This window comes from Salmo trutta, chromosome 32, assembly GCF_901001165.1.
Source record: "Salmo trutta chromosome 32, fSalTru1.1, whole genome shotgun sequence".
NCBI lineage: Eukaryota > Metazoa > Chordata > Actinopteri > Salmoniformes > Salmonidae > Salmo > Salmo trutta.
In genome coordinates, this window is record NC_042988.1 from 18,529,165 (window position 1) to 18,546,562 (window position 17,398).

General features: G+C 41.6%; 1 protein-coding gene across 2 annotated transcripts in view; it reads left to right on the plus strand.

The window, feature by feature from the left end:
- The first annotated feature begins 317 nt into the window (after positions 1–317).
- Positions 318–17,398, plus strand: part of LOC115171336 (transcription factor 20) — a 28,921-nt gene continuing 11,840 nt past the window's right edge. Inside the window, exon 1 of one of the 2 annotated variants that reach the window (XM_029728051.1) lies at positions 318–849. The gene's annotated coding sequence lies outside the window, so the exon portion shown is untranslated. The remainder of the gene's footprint in view (positions 850–17,398) is intronic. The other variant, XM_029728050.1, reaches the window with a different exon arrangement.

The following is a 17,398-nucleotide window of genomic DNA, read 5'->3' on the forward strand; positions in this document are numbered from 1 at the left end:
CAGATCAACCAGTATGCTGTCTGTATCTTTATTAAACCCATTAACACCGTTCAACCACTGTCATGTCTCTTTATGGGTTCCTTTGTAGTGAATTCAGTAATCATGCACTTGGATGCAATAAGAACAAAGAAACTGATTGAAAGAGCAAAGATAGCAAAATGCAGTGATTTAAAACAGTAATATTTTGCGCTCAGTGTTTATATATATATATATATATAATATAATATATAAATACAAAAATAATTAAGTAGAAAACATTGGGAAAGGGAGGGGAGATGGAGGGATGTGATGGGAAGAGATGAGGGAGGGGGTGCAGGAATATGAGTGTATGCATTTTCAAGGCGGTCTTTCAGTAGCAAAAAAACAGTAACAGGAAAACGAATAGGTCTACGGATAGATGCATGCTTTTATACGATGTACGTATCATGGAAATAGGCACTTGAGATTTATAATTATTAGTTGTACAGTTAGTGCGGTGACACTGGCAATGCGTTTAATTTGAGCTCGAGCTAGGTGGTTTCACCTAAACAGTGTGTGAAAGAGGAAAGGAGAGGGAACAAGAGGGGAGGGGGTGTATGGACCTCACTGGTTACGGGACCTACAGGCACCCCGATTGTGCTCTCATAATTTGTGGAGGTGAGGACAAAAGAAAGGGAAAATTGGAGGAAAGGCCCAGGATTTGATTGTGACGGGGCCCCCGACTCGCCGCCGCTGGTCGGGGTTGTCAAGACGACAAAGGGTGAAGGAAAAGCGGCGGAGCAGTCGACTCAAGACCGGGGTTTCCTGCCAGAGCAGCGGGAGTGTCACAAAACAACCTTTTACTCTTCGTGGGGCCTTAAGCGTTCCCAGGTAACGAATGCATTGAAAAAGTGTCTCTGTCTTGTTTTTCTCAGCATTTAGTACGGGGAAATTACATGTTGGGGGGAAGATTGTCTGCAACAACATCCGCTTTATTCAGTGTTATATATGCTTACCCACCTACCACTGCTGTATTTCTAACATCTGCACCTAATCACCCTCTTTTTGTAAGCTGCTTGCCTTCCCGTCCTATTATGATTATTGGACAGACCAGGTAGCTAACATTGCTAGTTAGCTAGCTAATTGTGTTCGTTGTGCACAAATCTATTTTATCAGGATAGCTAACGTAGCTAAATTGCAGCAAAATAACTCAAACCCAATTTGCAATGACGTAAATGGGTTTCTATAGCACAGCCTAGCTAGTCCAGCAGCACCCACTAATTGTGATGCATAAAGCTAACGTTAAACGTGCTAGCTAGCTAATATTAGCTACAACTAACGTCAACATGAAACTATCTAGATTCTAGAAGCTGCCCGCGCATAGTTTGGTCTGCAACTAACTAAATAACATACAGGGTGTGCTCAAATGGCTAGCTGATATTAAACATTTAGCATCCTATTCAATGTTATTCACTAGCTACAGTTTTTTCTAGCTAGCTACATCATAATATCTAGCTATGTGCCATGGCATTGGTTTAGTAGAGGACGTGGTTCATCAACCTACTTCTGACCTGGCCTATAACTCCACAGACAACTTGTTTACAGTGCATGAGGCCAGTGGTTACGTTTAACACCTGGTGTGACAGCACTGTGTTGTCAATAAAAGCTTCATTGGTCTGTAATCGAATAGGCTGTTTCTTCATAAACTGTCACATTTTATACCATAATGAATTTATCAAGTCATCAACATTTTAATTACAGCCAGTAAAACGGAGTAATATTGGTCCAAAAGTATTCAACCCCAAACAATTAGGCTACTGGATGTATAGTAAACTGACTTGGAAAACGAAACTGACCAAATGTGTAACGATATCACTTGTTTCACTGTCACGATTGAAACCTGCCAATTATCATTCAAATCAAAGATTATTGGTCATGTAAACAGATTTGCAGGTGCAGGGAAATCCAGTAGTGGATACATAGCAGTAAAAAATAAAAAATGCACACAAAATCCAGAAAAACACAAATAAAGAAGTTCAGAAATATCAGAAGGAGCAATGTCAGAGAATGGAATATAAATACATATACAGTACCAGTCAAAAGTTTGGACACCTACTCATTCAAGGGTTTTTCTTTATTTTTACTATTTTCTACATTGTAGAATAATAGTGAACACATCAAAACTATGAAATAACACATGGAATCATGTAGTAACCAAAAAAGTGTTCAACAAATCAAAATATATTTTAGATTCTTCAAAGTAGCCAACCTTTGCCTTGATGACAGCTTTGCATACTCTTGGCATTCTCTCAACCAGGTTCACCTGGAATTCTTTTCCAACAGACTTGTAGGAGTTCCCACATATGCTGAGCACTTGTCGGCTGCTTTTCCTTCACTCCGCGGTCCAACTCATTCCAAACCATCTCAATTGGGTTGAGGTCGGGTGATTGTGGAGGCCTGGTCATCTGATGCAGCACTCCATCACTCTCCTTTTTGGTCAATTAGCCCTTACACAGCCTGGAGGTGTGTATGGTCATTGTCCTGTTGGAAAACAAATGATAGTCCCACTAAGCACAAACCTAATGGGATGGTTACTTGAACTCTGTGAAGCATTTATTTGGGCTGCAATTTCTGAGGCTGGTAACTCTAATGAACTTGTCCTCTGCCGCAGACGTAACTCTGGGTCTTCCTTTCCTGTGGCGGTCCTCATGAGAGCCAGTTTCATCATAGCGCTTGATGGTTTTTGCGACTGCACTTGAAGAAACTTTCAAAGTTCTTGAAATTTTCCGTATTGACTGACCTTCATGTCTTAAAGTAATGATGGATTGTCGTTTCTCTTTGCTTATTTGAGCTGTTCTTGCCATAATATGAATTTGGTCTTTTACCAAATAGGGCTGTCTTCTGTGTACTACCCCTACCTTGTCACAACACAACTGATTGGCTCAAACGCTTTAAGAAGGAAAGAAATTCCAAAGACTTTTAACAAGGCACACCTGTTAATTGAAATGCATTCCAGGTGACTACCTCATGTAGCTGGTTGAGAGAATGCCACGAGTGTGCAAGCTGTCATCAAGGCAAAGGGTGGCTACTTTGAAGAATCTCATATAAAATAGATTTGGACTTGTTTAACACTTTTTTTGGTTACTACATGATTCCATGTTATTTCATAGTTTTGTTGTCTTCACTATTATTCTACAATGTGGAAAATAGTAAAAACAAAGAAAAACCCTTGAATGAGTAGGTGTGTCCAAACCTTTGACTCGTATTGTACATAAACTCAGCAAAAAAAAAGAAACGTCCTCTCACTGTCAGCTGCGTTTATTTTCAGCAAACTTAACATGTGTAAATATTTGTATGAACATAACAGGATTCAACAACTGAGACATAAACTGAACAAGTTCCACAGACATGTGACTAACAGAAATGGAATAATGTGTCCCTGAACAAAGGGGGGGTCAAAATCAAAAGCAACAGTCAGTATCTGGTGTGGCCACCAGCTGCATTAAGTACTGCAGTGCGTCTCCTCCTCATGGACTGCACCAGATTTGCCAGTTCTTTCTGTGAAATGTTACCCCTCTCTTCCACCAAGGCACTTGCAAGTTCCCAGACCTTTCTGGGGGAATGGCCCTAGCCTTCACCCTCGATCCAACAGGTCCCAGACGTGCTCAATGGGATTGAGATCCGGGCTCTTCGCTGGCCAAAGCAGAACACTGACATTCCTGTCTTGCAGGAAATCACTCACAGAATGAGCAGTATGGCTGGTGGCATTGTCATGCTGGAGGGTCATGTCAGAATGAGCCTGCAGGAAGGGTACCACATGAGGGATGAGGATCTTTCCTGTAATGCCATAACGTTGAGATTGCCTGCAATGACAACAAGCTCAGTCTTATGATGCTGTGACACACCGCCCCAGACCATGACGGACCCTCCACCTCCAAATCGATCCCGCTCCAGAGTACAGGCCTCGGTGTAACGCTCATTCCTTCAACGATAAACGCAAATCCGACCATCATCCCTGGTGAGACAAAACCATTACTCGTCAGAGAAGAGCACTTTTTGTCAGTCCTGTCTGGTCCAGCGACGGTGGGTTTGTGCCCATAGGTGATGTTGTTGCCGGTGATGTCTGGTGAGGACCTGCCTTACAACAGGCCTACAAGCCCTCAGTCCAGCCTCTCTCAGCCTATTGCAGACAGTCTGAGCACTGATGGAGGGATTGTGCGTTCCTGGTGTAACTCGGGCAGTTGTTGTTGCCATCCTGTACCTGTCCCGCAGGTGTGATGTTCGGATGTACCGATCCTGTGCAGGTGTTGTTACACGTGATCTGCCACTGCGAGGATGGTCAGCTGTCCATCCTGTCTCCCTGTAGCGCTGTCTTAGCCATCTCACAGTACGGACATTGCAATTTATTGCCCTGGCCACATCTGCAGTCCTCATGCCTCCTTGCTGCATGCCTAAGGCACGTTCACACAGATGAGCAGGGACCCTGGGCATCTTTCTTTCAGTGTTTTTCAGAGTCAGTAGAAAGGCCTCTTTAGTGTTGTAAATTTTCATAACTGTGACCTTAATTGCCTACCGTCTGTAAGCTGTTAGTGTCTTAACGACCGTTCCACAGGTGCATGTTCATTAATTGTTTATGGTTCATTGAACAAGCATTGGAAACAATAATTGTGTCCTTCAAACTTTGCTTTCGTCATAGAATCCTCCATTTGCAGCAATTACAGCCTTGCAAACCTTTAGCATTCTAGTTGTCAATTTGTTGAGATAATCTGATAAGATTTCACCCCATGCTTCCTGAAGCACCTCCCACAAGTTGGATTGGCTTGATGGGCACTTCTTACGTACCATACGGTCAAGCTGCTCCCACAACAGCTCAATAGGGTTGAGATCTGGTGACTGTGCTGGCCACTCCATTATAGACAGAATACCAGCTGACTGCTTCTTCCCTAAATAGTTATTTCATAGTTTGGAGCTGTACTTTGGGTCATTGTCCTGTTGTAGGAGGAAATTGGCTCCAATTAAGTGCTGCCTGCAGGGTATGGCGTGGTGTTGCCAAATGGAGTGCTAGCCTTCCTTCTTCCAGATCCCTTTTACCCTGTACAAATCTCCCACTTTACCACTACCAAAGCACCCCCAGACCATCACATTGCCTCCACCATGCTTGACAGATGACGTCAAGCTCTCCTCCAGCATCTTTTAATTTTTTCTGCATCTCACTAGTGTTCTTCTTTGTGATCCGAACACCTCAAACTTAGATTTGTCTGTCCATAACACTTTTTTCCAATCTTCCTCTGTCCAGTGTCTGTGTTCTTTTGCCCATCTTAATCTTTTATTTTTATTGGCCAGTGTGAGATATGGCTTTTTTCTTTGCAACTCTGCCTAGAAGGCCAGCATCCCGGAGTCACCTCTTCACTGTTGACGTTGAGACTGGTGTTTTGCGGGTACTATTTAATGAAGATGCCAGTTGAGGACTTGTGAGGCATCTGTTTCTCAACCTAGACACTCTAATTTACTTGTCCTCTTGCTCAGTTATGCACCGGGGCCTCCTTCTTCTCTTTCTATTCTGGTTAGAGACAGTTTTTGCTGTTCTGTGAAGGGAGTAGTACACAGCATTGTACGAGATCTTCAGTTTCTTGGCAATTCCCTGCATGGAATAGCCTTCATTTCTCAGAACAAGAATAGACCGACGAGTTTCAGAAGAAAGTTCTTTGTTTCTGGCCATTTTGAGCCTGTAATCGATCCCACAAATGCTGATTTATTTTATTTTATTTCACCTTTATTTAACCAGGTAGGCAAGTTGAGAACAAGTTCTCATTTACAATTGCGACCTGGCCAAGATAAAGCAAAGCAGTTCGACAACATACAAAAACACAGAGTTACACATGGAGTAAAACAACATACAATCAAAGATACAGTAGACAAAAATAAGACTATATACAATGTGAGCAAATTATGTGAGATAAGGGATAAGGGAGGTAAAGGCAAAGTAAATAAAGTATAGCAAGTAAAACACTGGAATAGTAGAATTATAATTTGAAGAAAGTTCAAAGTTAAAATATAAATAATATGGTGCAAAGGAGCAAAATAATAAATAAATAAATACAGTAGGGGAAGAAGTAGTAGTTTGGGCTAAATTATAGATGGGCTATGTACAGGTGCAGTGATCTGGGAGCTGCTCTGATAGCTGGTGCTTAAAGCTAGTGAGGGAGATAAGTGTTTCCAGTTTCAGAGATTTTTGTAGTTCGTTCCAGTCATTGGCAGCAGAGAACTGGAAGGAGAGATGACCAAAGGAGGAGTTGGCTTTAGGGGTGACCAGAGAGATATACCTGCAGGAGCGCGTGCTACAGGTGGGTGCTGCTATGGTGACCAGTGAGCGGAGATAAGGGGGGACTTGTAGATGACCTGGAGCCAATGTGTTTGGCGACGATTATGAAGCGAAGGCCAGCCAACGAGAGCGTACAGGTCGCAGTGGTGGGTAGTATATGGGGCTTTGGTGACAAAACGGATGGCACTGTTATAGACTGCATCCAGCTTGTTGAGTAGGGTATTGGAGGCTATTTTGTAAATGACATCGCCGAAGTCGAGGATTGGTAGGATGGTCAGTTTTTACGAGGGTATGTTTGGCAGCATGAGTGAAGGATGCTTTGTTGCGAAATAGGAAGCCAATTCTAGATTTAACTTTGGATTGGAGATGATTGATGTTAGTCTGGAAGGAGAGTTTACAGTCTAACCAGACACCTAGGTATTTGTAGTTGTCCACAAATTCTAAGTCAGAACCGTCCAGAGAAGTGATGCTGGGCAGGTGCAGGCAGCGATCGGTTGAAGAGCATGCATTTAGTTTTACATGTATTTAGGAGCAGTTGAAGACCACGGAAGGAGAGTTGTATGGCATTGAAGCTCGTCTGGAGGGTTGTTAACACAGTGTCCAAAGAAGGGCCAGAAGTATACAGAATGGTGTCGTCTGCGTAGAGGTGGATCAGAGATTCACCAGCAGCAAGAGCGACATCATTGATGTATACAGAGAAAAGAGTTGGCCCAAGAATTGAACCCTGTGGTACCCCCATAGAGACTGCCAGAGGTCCGGACAGCAGGCCCTCCGATTTGACACACTGAACTCTATCAGAGAAGTAGTTGGTGAACCAGGCGACGCAATCGTTTGAGAAACCAAGGCTACTGAGTCTGCCGATGAGGGTGTGGTGATTAACAGAGTCAAAAGCTTTGGCCAGGTCGATGAATACGGCTGCACAGTATTGTTTCTTATCGATGGCGGTTACGATGTCGTTTAGGACCTTGAGCATGGCTGAGGTGCACCCATGACCAGCTCTGAAACCAGATTGCATAGCGGAGAGGGTGCGGTGGGATTCGAAATGGTCGGTAATCTGTTTGTTGACTTGGCTTTCGAAGACCTTAGAAAGGCAGGGTAGGATGGATATAGGTGTGTAGCAATTTGGGTCAAGAGTGTCACCTCCTTTGAAGAGGGGGATGACAGCAGCTGCTGTCCAATCTATGGGAATCTCAGACGACACAAAAGAGAGGTTGAACAGGCTAGTAATAGGGGTTGCAATAATTTCGGCAGATCATTTTAGAAAGAAAGGGTCCAGATTGTCAAGCCCAGCTGATTTGTAGGGTCCAGATTTTGCAGCTCTTTCAGAACATCAGCTGAATGGATTTGGGAGAAGGAGAAATGGGGGAGGCTTGGGCGAGTAGCTGTGGGGGGTGCAGTGCTGTTGAATGCAGTAGGGGTAGTTAGGTGGAAAGCATGGCCAGCCGTAGAAAATGCTTATTGAAATTCTCAATTATAGTAGGCTTATCGGTGGTGACAGAGTTTCCTATCCTCAGTGCAGTGGGCAGTTGGGAGGAGGTGTTCTTATTCTCCATGGACTTTACAGTGTCCCAGAACTTTTTAGAGTTTGAGTTGCAGGAAGCAAATTTCTGTTTGAAAAAGCTAGCCTTGGCGTTTCTAACTGCCTGTGTATATTGGTTTCTAACTTCTCTGAAAAGTTGCATATCGCGGGGGCAGTTCGATGCTAATGCAGAACGCCACAGGATATTTTTGTGTTGGTTTAGGGCAGTCAGGTCTGGGGAGAACCAAGGGCTATATCTGTTACTGGTTCTAAATTTCTTGAAAGGGGCATGCTTATTTAAGATGGTGAGGAAGGCATTTTAAAAAAATAACCAGGCATCCTCTACTGACGGGATGAGGTCAATATCTTTCCAGGATACCAGGGCCAGGTCGATTAAAAAGGCTTGCTCGTTGAAATGTTTCAGGGAGCGTTTGACAGTGATGAGTGGAGGTCGTTTGACCTCTGAACCATTACGGTTGCAGGCAATGAGGCAGTGATCGCTGAGATCTTGGTTGAATACAGCAGAGGTGTATTTAGAGGGCACGTTGGTTAGGATGATATCTATAAGGGTGCCAGTGTTTGCGGCTTTGGGGTTGTACCTGGTGGGTTCATTAATAATTTGTGTGAGATTGAGGGCATCAAGCTTGGATTGTAGGATGGCTGGGGTGTTAAGCATGTCCCAGTTTAGGTCACCTAGTAGCACGAGCTCTGAAGATAGATGGGGGGCAATCAGTTCACATATGGTGTCCAGAGCACAGCTAGGGGCCGAGGGGGGTCTATAGCAGGCGGCGACGGTGAGAGACTTGTTTTTGGAGAGGTGGATTTTTAAAAGTAGAAGTTCAAATTGTTTGGGTACAGACCTGGATAGCAGGACAGAGCTCTGCAGGCTATCTCTGCAGTAGATTGCTATACCGCCCCCTTTGGTCGTTCTATCTTATCTGAAAACGTTGTAGTTAGGGATGAAGATTTCAGAGTTTTTGGTGGACTTCCTAAGGCAAGATTCAGACACAGCTAGGACATCCGGGTTGGCAGAGTGTGCTAAAGCAGTGAATAAATCAAACTTAGGGAGGAGGCTTCTAATGTTAACATGCATGAAACCAAGGCTATTACGGTTACAGAAGTCCTCAAAAGAGAGCGCCTGGGGAGTAGGAGTGGAGCCAAGCACTGCAGGGCCTGGATTCACCTCTACATCCCCAGAGGAGCAGAGAAGAATGAGTATAAGGGTACGGCTAAAAGCTATGAGAATTGGTCGTCTGTGACGTCCAGAATAGAGAGAAAAAGGAGCAGGTTTCTGGGGGCGATAAAATAGCTTCAAGGTATAATGTACAGACAAAGGTATGGTGGGATGTGAATACAGAGGAGGTAAACCTAGGCATTTAGTGATGATGAGAGAGATATTGTCTCTAGAAACATCATTGAAACCAGAAGATGTCATAGCATGTGTGGGTGGAGGAACTGAGAGGTTGGATAAGGTATAATGAGCAGGGCTAGAGGCTCTACAGTGAAATAAGCCAATAAACACTAACCAGAACAGCAATGGACATTGCATATTGACATTAAGGAGAGGCATGCTTAGCCGAGTGATCAAAGGGTCCAGTGAGATTCAGACAGCTAGCCGGGCCATAGGTAGCAAGCTGGTGGAAGATGGAGGGAGGTCTGTTTTTAGCCACCTCGTGCGTTTCCGTTAGTGGGGTTCCGTGTGGAAGGGGGGACCAGTCCAAGTTGGCAAAATAGTTAGTTATAGTGGCCCAAGAAAAGTGTCCGATAAACCTATTCAGATCGCAGCCGATAAGACAGCTAACGATTAACGATTAGTGGGCCGCAGATGGGCGATCAGGTTACGTCGCGACGGAGGGGCCAGTTGGATAACTCCCTCGGGCAGATAACGTCGGTGGTCCAGTCGTGAAGGCCCGATGGGGCTCCGCATCGGCAGTAAAGCGGGTCAGGGTAGGTGATTGTAGCCCAGGAGACACTTCAGCTGGCTAGCTCAGGAAAAGCCCACGAGTGGCTGACGGAACTCTTCAGCTGGCTAGCTCCGGGATAATGTGTGTTAATTCCGGGGCCGACGTTGCCAATAGTCACTCAGGTAGCAGCTAGTTAGCTGCAAGATCCAGGTGTAAATGTCCAGAGCCTGCGGTAGAAATCGGGGAAAGGAGAGAGAATAGGTCCGGTGTGCTCTGGTCTGAGTCGCGCTGTACAAAAACTGGCGATAGCTTTTCGAGCTAATGGATAGCTGAGGACAGCTAACCGTGGCTAGCTGAACTCCAACGTTAGCCAGTGAAAATGGCTAACCTCTGGCTAGCTTCTGTTGTGGAAATCGGATTTGAGGTAAATAATACTTTATTTTTTAAATTGGTGAGGCGGGTTGCAGGAGAGTGCTTTGAGGTTGAGTTTTAGAAGAAAAAATGTAAAAAGATAATGCGAAGAAAAATATGTAAATATATATATACACGGGACACGACAAGAGGAGGGTAAAGGACGTCTGAACTGCTACGCCATCTTGGGAAGAAAAAAAATTATGATGCTCCAGATACTGAACTAGTCTAAAGAAGGCCAGTTTTATTGCTTCTTTAATCAGCTCCACAGTTTTCAGCTGTGCTAACATAATTGCAAAGGGTTTTCTAATGATCAATTAGCCTTTTAAAATGCTAAACTTTGATTAGCTAACACAACGTGCCATTGGAACACAGGAGTGATGGTTGCTGATAATGGGCCTCTGTACGCCTATGTAGATATTCCATAAAGAAAATCTGCTGTTTCCAGCGCATATATATATACATACATACACACACACACACACACACACACACACACACACACACACACACACACACACACACACACAGTTGAAGTCGGAACATTATATACACCTTAGCCAAATACATTTAAACTCAGTTTTTCACAATTCCTGACATTTAATCCTAGTAAAAATTCCGTGTCTTAGGTCAGTTAGGATCACCACTTTATTTTAAGAATGTGAAATGTCAGAATAATAGTAGAGAGAATGATTTATTTCAGCTTTTATTTCTTTCATCACATTCCCAGTGGGTCAGAAGTTTACATACACTCAATTTAGTATTTGGTAGCCTTGCCTTTAAATTGTTTAACTTGGGTCAAATGTTTCAGGTAGCCTTCCACAAGCTTCCCACAATAAGTTGGGTGAATTTTGGCCCATTCTTCCTGACAGAGCTGGTGTAACTGAGTCAGGTTTGTAGGCCTCTTGCTCGCACACGCTTTTTCAGTTCTCCCCACACATTTGCTATAGGATTGAGGTCAGGGCTTTGTGATGGCCACTCCAATACCTTGACTTTGTTGTCCTTAAGCCATTTTGCCACAACTTTGGAAGTATGCTTGGGGTCATTGTCCATTTGGTTGCAAATGGGTCTTCCAACTTTTAACTTCCTGACTGATGTCTTGAGATGTTGCTTCAATATATCCACATAACTTTCTTTCCTCATGATACCATCTATTTAGTGAAGTGCACCAGTCCTTCCTGCATCAAAGCACCCCCACTGCTTCACGGTTGGGATGGTGTTCTTCGGCTTGCAAGCGTCCCCCTTTTTCCTCCAAACATAACGATGGTCATTATTAGAGGTCGACCGATTAATCGGAATGGCCGATTTAATTAGGGCCTATTTCAAGTTTTTATAACACCTTTATTTAACTAGGCAAGTCAGATTAAAAACACATTCTTATTTTCAATGATGGCCTAGGAACGGGGGTTAACTGCCTTGTTCAGGGGCAGAACAACAGATTTTTACCTTGTCACCTCGGGGATTCGTTTTTGCAACCTTCCGGTTACTAGTCCAACGCTCTAACCACCTGCCTTACATTGCACTCCACAAGGAACCTGCATGGCAGGCTGACTACATGTTACGTGAGGGCAGCAAGAAGCCAAGGTAAGTTGCTAGCTAGCATTAAACTTATCTTATAAAAAACTATCAATCTTAACATAATCACTAGTTAACTACACATGGTTGATGATATTACTAGTTTATCTAACGTGTCCTGCGTTGCATATAATCAATGCGGTGCTTGTTAATTTCTCATCGAATCACAGCCTACTTCAACAAACGGGTGATGATTTAACAAGCGCATTTGCGAAAAAAGCACTGTCGTTGCACCAATGTACCTAACCATAAACATCAATGCCTTTCTTTAAAATCAATACACAAGTATATATTTTTAAACCTGCATATTTAGTTAATATTGCCTGCTAACATGAATTTCTTATAACTAGGGATGTGACGTTGTGTTACTTCTCTTGCGTTCCGTGCAAGCAGTCAGGGTATATACAGTAGTTTGGGCCGCCTGGTTCATTGCGAACTGTGTGAAGTCCATTTATTCCTAACAAAGGCCGTAACTAATTTGCCAGAATTGTACATAATTATGACATAACATTGAATGTTGTGCAATGTAACAGGAATATTTAGACTTAGGGATGCCACCCGTTAGATAAAATACGGAACGGTTCCGTATTTCACTGAAATAATAAATGTTTCGTTTTCGAAATAATCGTTTCCGGATTCAACCATATTAATGACCAAAGGCTCGTATTTCTGTGTGTTATTATGTTATAATTAAGTCTATGATTTGATATTTGATAGAGCAGTCTGACTGAGCGATGGTAGGTAGCAGCAGGCTCGTAAGCATTCATTCAAACAGCACCTTTGTGCGATTTCCAGCAGCTCTTCGCAATTCTTCAAGCATTGCGCTGTTTATGACTTCAACCCCCGAGATTAGGCTGGTGTAACCGATGTGAAATGGCTAGCTAGTTAGCGGGGTGCGCGCTAATAGCGTTTCAAACGTCACTCGCTCTGAGACTTGGGAGTGGTTGTTCCCCTTGCTCTACATGGGTAACACTGCTTCGAGGGTGGCTGTTGTTGATGTGTTCCTGGTTCGAGCCCAGGTAGGAGCGAGAAGAGGTACGGAAGCTATACTGTTACACTGGCAATACTAAAGTGCCTATTAGAACATCTAATAGTCAAAGGTATATGAAATATAAATCGTATAGAGAGAAATAGTCCTATAATTCCTATAATATCTACAACCTAAAACTTCTTACCTGGGAATATTGAAGACTCATGTTAAAAGGAACCACCAGCTTTCATATGTTCTGAGCAAGGAACTTAAACGTTAGCTTTTTTACATGGCACATATTGCACTTTTACTTTCTTCTCCAACACTTTGTTTTTGCATTATTTAAACCAAATTGAACATGTTTCATTATTTATTTGAGGCTAAATTGATAGTATATATGTATTATATTAAGTTAAAATAAGTGTTCATTTAGTATTGTTGTAATTGTCATTATTACAAAAAAAATAAAAATTGTCCGATTAATCGGTATCGGGTTTTTGGTCCTCCAATAATCGGTATCGGCTAAAAAAAAACAAAAAACAATCGGTCGACCTCTAGTTATTATGGCCAAACAGTTATATTTTTGTTTCATCAGACCAGAGGACATTTCTCTAAAAAGTATGATCTTTGTCCCCATGTGCAGTTTCAAACCGTAGTCTGGCTTTTTATGCCGGTTTTGGAGCAGTGGCTTCTTCCTTGCTGAGCGACCATTCGGGTTATGGCGATATAGGACTCGTTTTACTGTGGATATAGATACTTTTGTACCTGTTTCCTCCAGCATCTTCACAAGGTCCTTTGCTGTTGTTCTGGGATTGATTTGCACTTTTCGCACCAAAGTACGTTCATCTCTAGGAGACAGAACGTGTCTCCTTCCTGAGCGGTATGACGGCTGCGTGGTCCCATGGTGTTTATACTTACGTACTATTGTTTGTACAGATGAACGTGGTACCTTCAGGCATTTGGAAATTGCTCCCAAGGATGAACCAGACTTGTGGAGGTCAACAATGTTTTTTTTGAGGTCTTGGCTGATTTCTTTTGATTTTCCCATGATGTCATGCAAAGAGGCATTGAGTTTGAAGGTAGGCCTTAAAATACATCCACAGGTACACCTCCAATTGACTCAAATGTTGTCACTTAGCCTAACAGAAGCTTCTAAAGCCATGACATAATTTTCTGGATTTTTCCAAGCTGTTTGATGGCACAGTCAACTTAGTGTATGTGAACTTCTGACCCACTGGAATTGTGATACAGTGAATTATAAGTGAAATAATCTGTCTGTAAACAATTGTTAGAAAAATTACTTGTGTCATGCACAAAGTAGATGTCCTAACTGACTTGCCAAAACTATAGTTTGTTAATAAGACATTTGTGGAGTGGTTTAAATTACGAGTTTTAATGACTCCAACCTAAGTGTTTGTAAACTTCCGACTTCAACTGTGTATATATAATGGTGTGTAAAGACAGTATATGAATAGAAACGGTGTGTACAGCAGTAGTTATAAGATGAGCCATGACTAGAATACAGTATATACAGATTCTTCAGGAAGTATTCATACCCCTTGATTTATTCCACATTTAGTTGTTACTTATACCACATTTAGTTGTTACAGCCATCTACACACACTAACCTATAATGACAAAGTGAAAACATTTTTTTAGAAATTTTTTCAAATGTATTGAAAATTAAATACATTATTTACATTACATAAGTATTCACACCACTGAATCAATACATGTTAGAACCACCTTTTTGGCAGCGATTACAGCTGTGACTCTTTCTACGTATGTCTAAGAGCTGGATTGTACAATATTTGCACATTATTCTTAATGTTATTCAAGCTCTTGTCAAGTTGGTTGTTGATCATTGCTAGACAACCATTTACAAGTCTTGCCATAGATTTTCAAGTCGATTTAAGTCAAAACTGCGACTTGGCCACTCAGGAACATTCAATGTCATCTTGGTAAGCAACTCCAGTGTATATTTGGCCTTGTTTTTTAGGTTATTGTCCTGCTGAAAGGTGAATTTGTCTCCCAGTGTCTGTTGGAAAGCAGACTGAACCAGGTTTTCTTCAAGGATTTTACCTGTGCGTAGCTCTATTCCGTTTATTTTTATACCCCCAACAAACTCCCTAGTCCTTGCCAATGACAAGCATACCCACAACATGATGCAGCCACCACTATGCTTGAAAATATGAAGAGTGGTACTCAGTGATGTGTTGTTTTAGATTTGCCCCGAACATCATTTTGTGTTCAGGAAGTAAATTTCTTTACCACATTTTTTGCGGTTTTACTTTAGTGCCTTACTGCAAATGCATGTTTTGGAATATTTGTATTATTTGTGAGGCATTAGAAAACCTCACAGTCTTTGTGGTTAAATCTGTATTTGAAATTTGCTGCTCGTCTGAGGGACCTTACAGATAATTGTATGTGTGGGGTACAGAGATGAGGTATGCATAAAAAAAATCATGTTAAACACTGTTATTGCACATAGTGATTCCATGCAACTCATAATGTGACTTGTTAAGCAAAAGTTTACTACAGAACTTAATTAGGCTTGCCATAACAAAGGGGTTGAATAGTTATTGACTCAAGACATTACAGCTTTTCATTTTTAATTAATTTTGTAAAAAATCTCTACAAAAAAAATTGCACTTTGACATTATGGGTAATTGTGTGTAGATCAGTAACACAAAATCTAAATTGGATCCATTTTAAATTCAGTCTGTAACACAACAAAATGTGGAAAAAGTCAAAGGGTGTGAATACTTTCTGAAGGCACTGTACATATAAAGTGGGTAAAACAGTTTGTAAACATTATTAAAGTGACCAGTGTTAATGACTGTACATAGGGCAGCAGTCTCTAAGTTGCATGGTAGAGTACCGGGTGGTAGATGGCTAGAACAGTGACTAAGGTTCAAGGCCATGGCTATACAAATTACACTTTTACAAAAGACTGCAGAAGTTGGCTGCAAGCAGTTGGTCAATTAAGCACTTTACAGTGTATTTAAAACAGACAATAGACGTGTCACATGGGTCCTCATGAATGATGACCCCATCAAAGTGGCGTCACACCATAATTAGAGTCCCTGTTGATTTAATGCCTTAGAAGGCTGTTAAATACATTTACGTTGAGCTATACCAACCTGTTTTATTCATTTAGTGAGGTGATAAGAAACCACATGGCTGGCTTACCACAGCTTTATAAGATTATTTGTAATCATGTACAATCCATGTAGGCCTACATGGATTCATTGGGATCTTGACATTATTGTGCCACTGTTTTGACTTCATGCTGCTAGGCCTCTGGATAAATACATTTGAATTCAATCACTTTTTGACAGCACCCCTTTTGATTTGAACGAAACCTTTCATAAATATTTGCCAATTGTAGAAGTGCTCAGAACGTGACTTTTTAGATCTGAATGCCAAAACATTCAAGAGATAAATGTGGTCAAAGGTAAATAAAGGTTAAATAAAATGTCATTAAATGTGGTCAAAGTTTACCTATTTTGCATTCACTGGAAACGATAAACTATTGAGATTGATATTTAAAAGCTTACAAACAGGGTTGTCAAACTGTTTTCTAATTGATTGATTTATCTAATTACCATCTGAGGTTTTGGTGTTGTGCTCACCATCTGTTGAGACACAACATGTTCTTGAATACAGGGTGGGCGTCATGTTTTGGCTGATAAATGTATAAAAAAAATAATGAAATTTATACTTTGAAATGGTACAACAAACATGGTTGGAGGTCCACACATTAGAGAATGTTGACTTGAATGGGAATATAAGTTGGTTTAAATAACACTGTCAATCCTCCATAGGAAACCTATTGAAATATAGATAATAGAATAGACATGACCAGTTAAGTTGACATTTGACGGTGGGTGGACCGGCGGCCATCTTTGTGGTAGTAATTAGAAGTACAAATTTAAATGAAATTTGAATGGTGTACCAGTTAAATTGCAGTGGTCTGAAGGGATTAGTCATTCTATGAATACATTTCTAGCATGTTGTGTCTCAACCGATGGCGGGCACAACACACAAACTTCAGATGATGTAAAGTAGGGTCTAAGCAACAACAAATAATAATTAATGTAGTTTTTTTTTCTCAAAGAAATTATACAATAGTTTGACAACACTGTTTGTAAGCTTTTAAAATGATATCAAACTCAACCGTTTATCATTTGCAGTGATAAAGACATGTCTCATAGGGCCGGGACGATACCAGTATCGCAATATTGCAAAACTAGGGCTGTTTTCCTAAATAACTTAAATCCACTTTGTGTTTTTTTCCCTTGCCGCAATACTAACAACATGTTAGTATCGTGATACTGGTATCGTCCCTAACCTAATGTCTCTTGGTGTGGTGGGGTATGGAAAATGGGTCAACTTTGAGCACCTCTGTCTCCCGAATATTTTGGCATTCAGGTCCAAAAAGTCACTTTATGACCACTTATTCCATGGGAAAACATGTATGGAAAGTTTTGTTTAAATTCACAGGGAAGCGGTCAAAAAATTATTGAACTTATATGGATTTACCTTTTACTCTAGTGCCTTTCATTTTTGTGCAATTCTGAGGATGTTTGAGTTACATGCGTTATCAGGAATTGAACAAGCACAGCAGTTGACACAATACAAATACGGTATATTGTCGCCGTTGACGTCTGGACAAATGTTGCCCCTCAAAATCATATAGTTGTGGTTTTGCACTTTTTAGTTTGATACCACTTTAC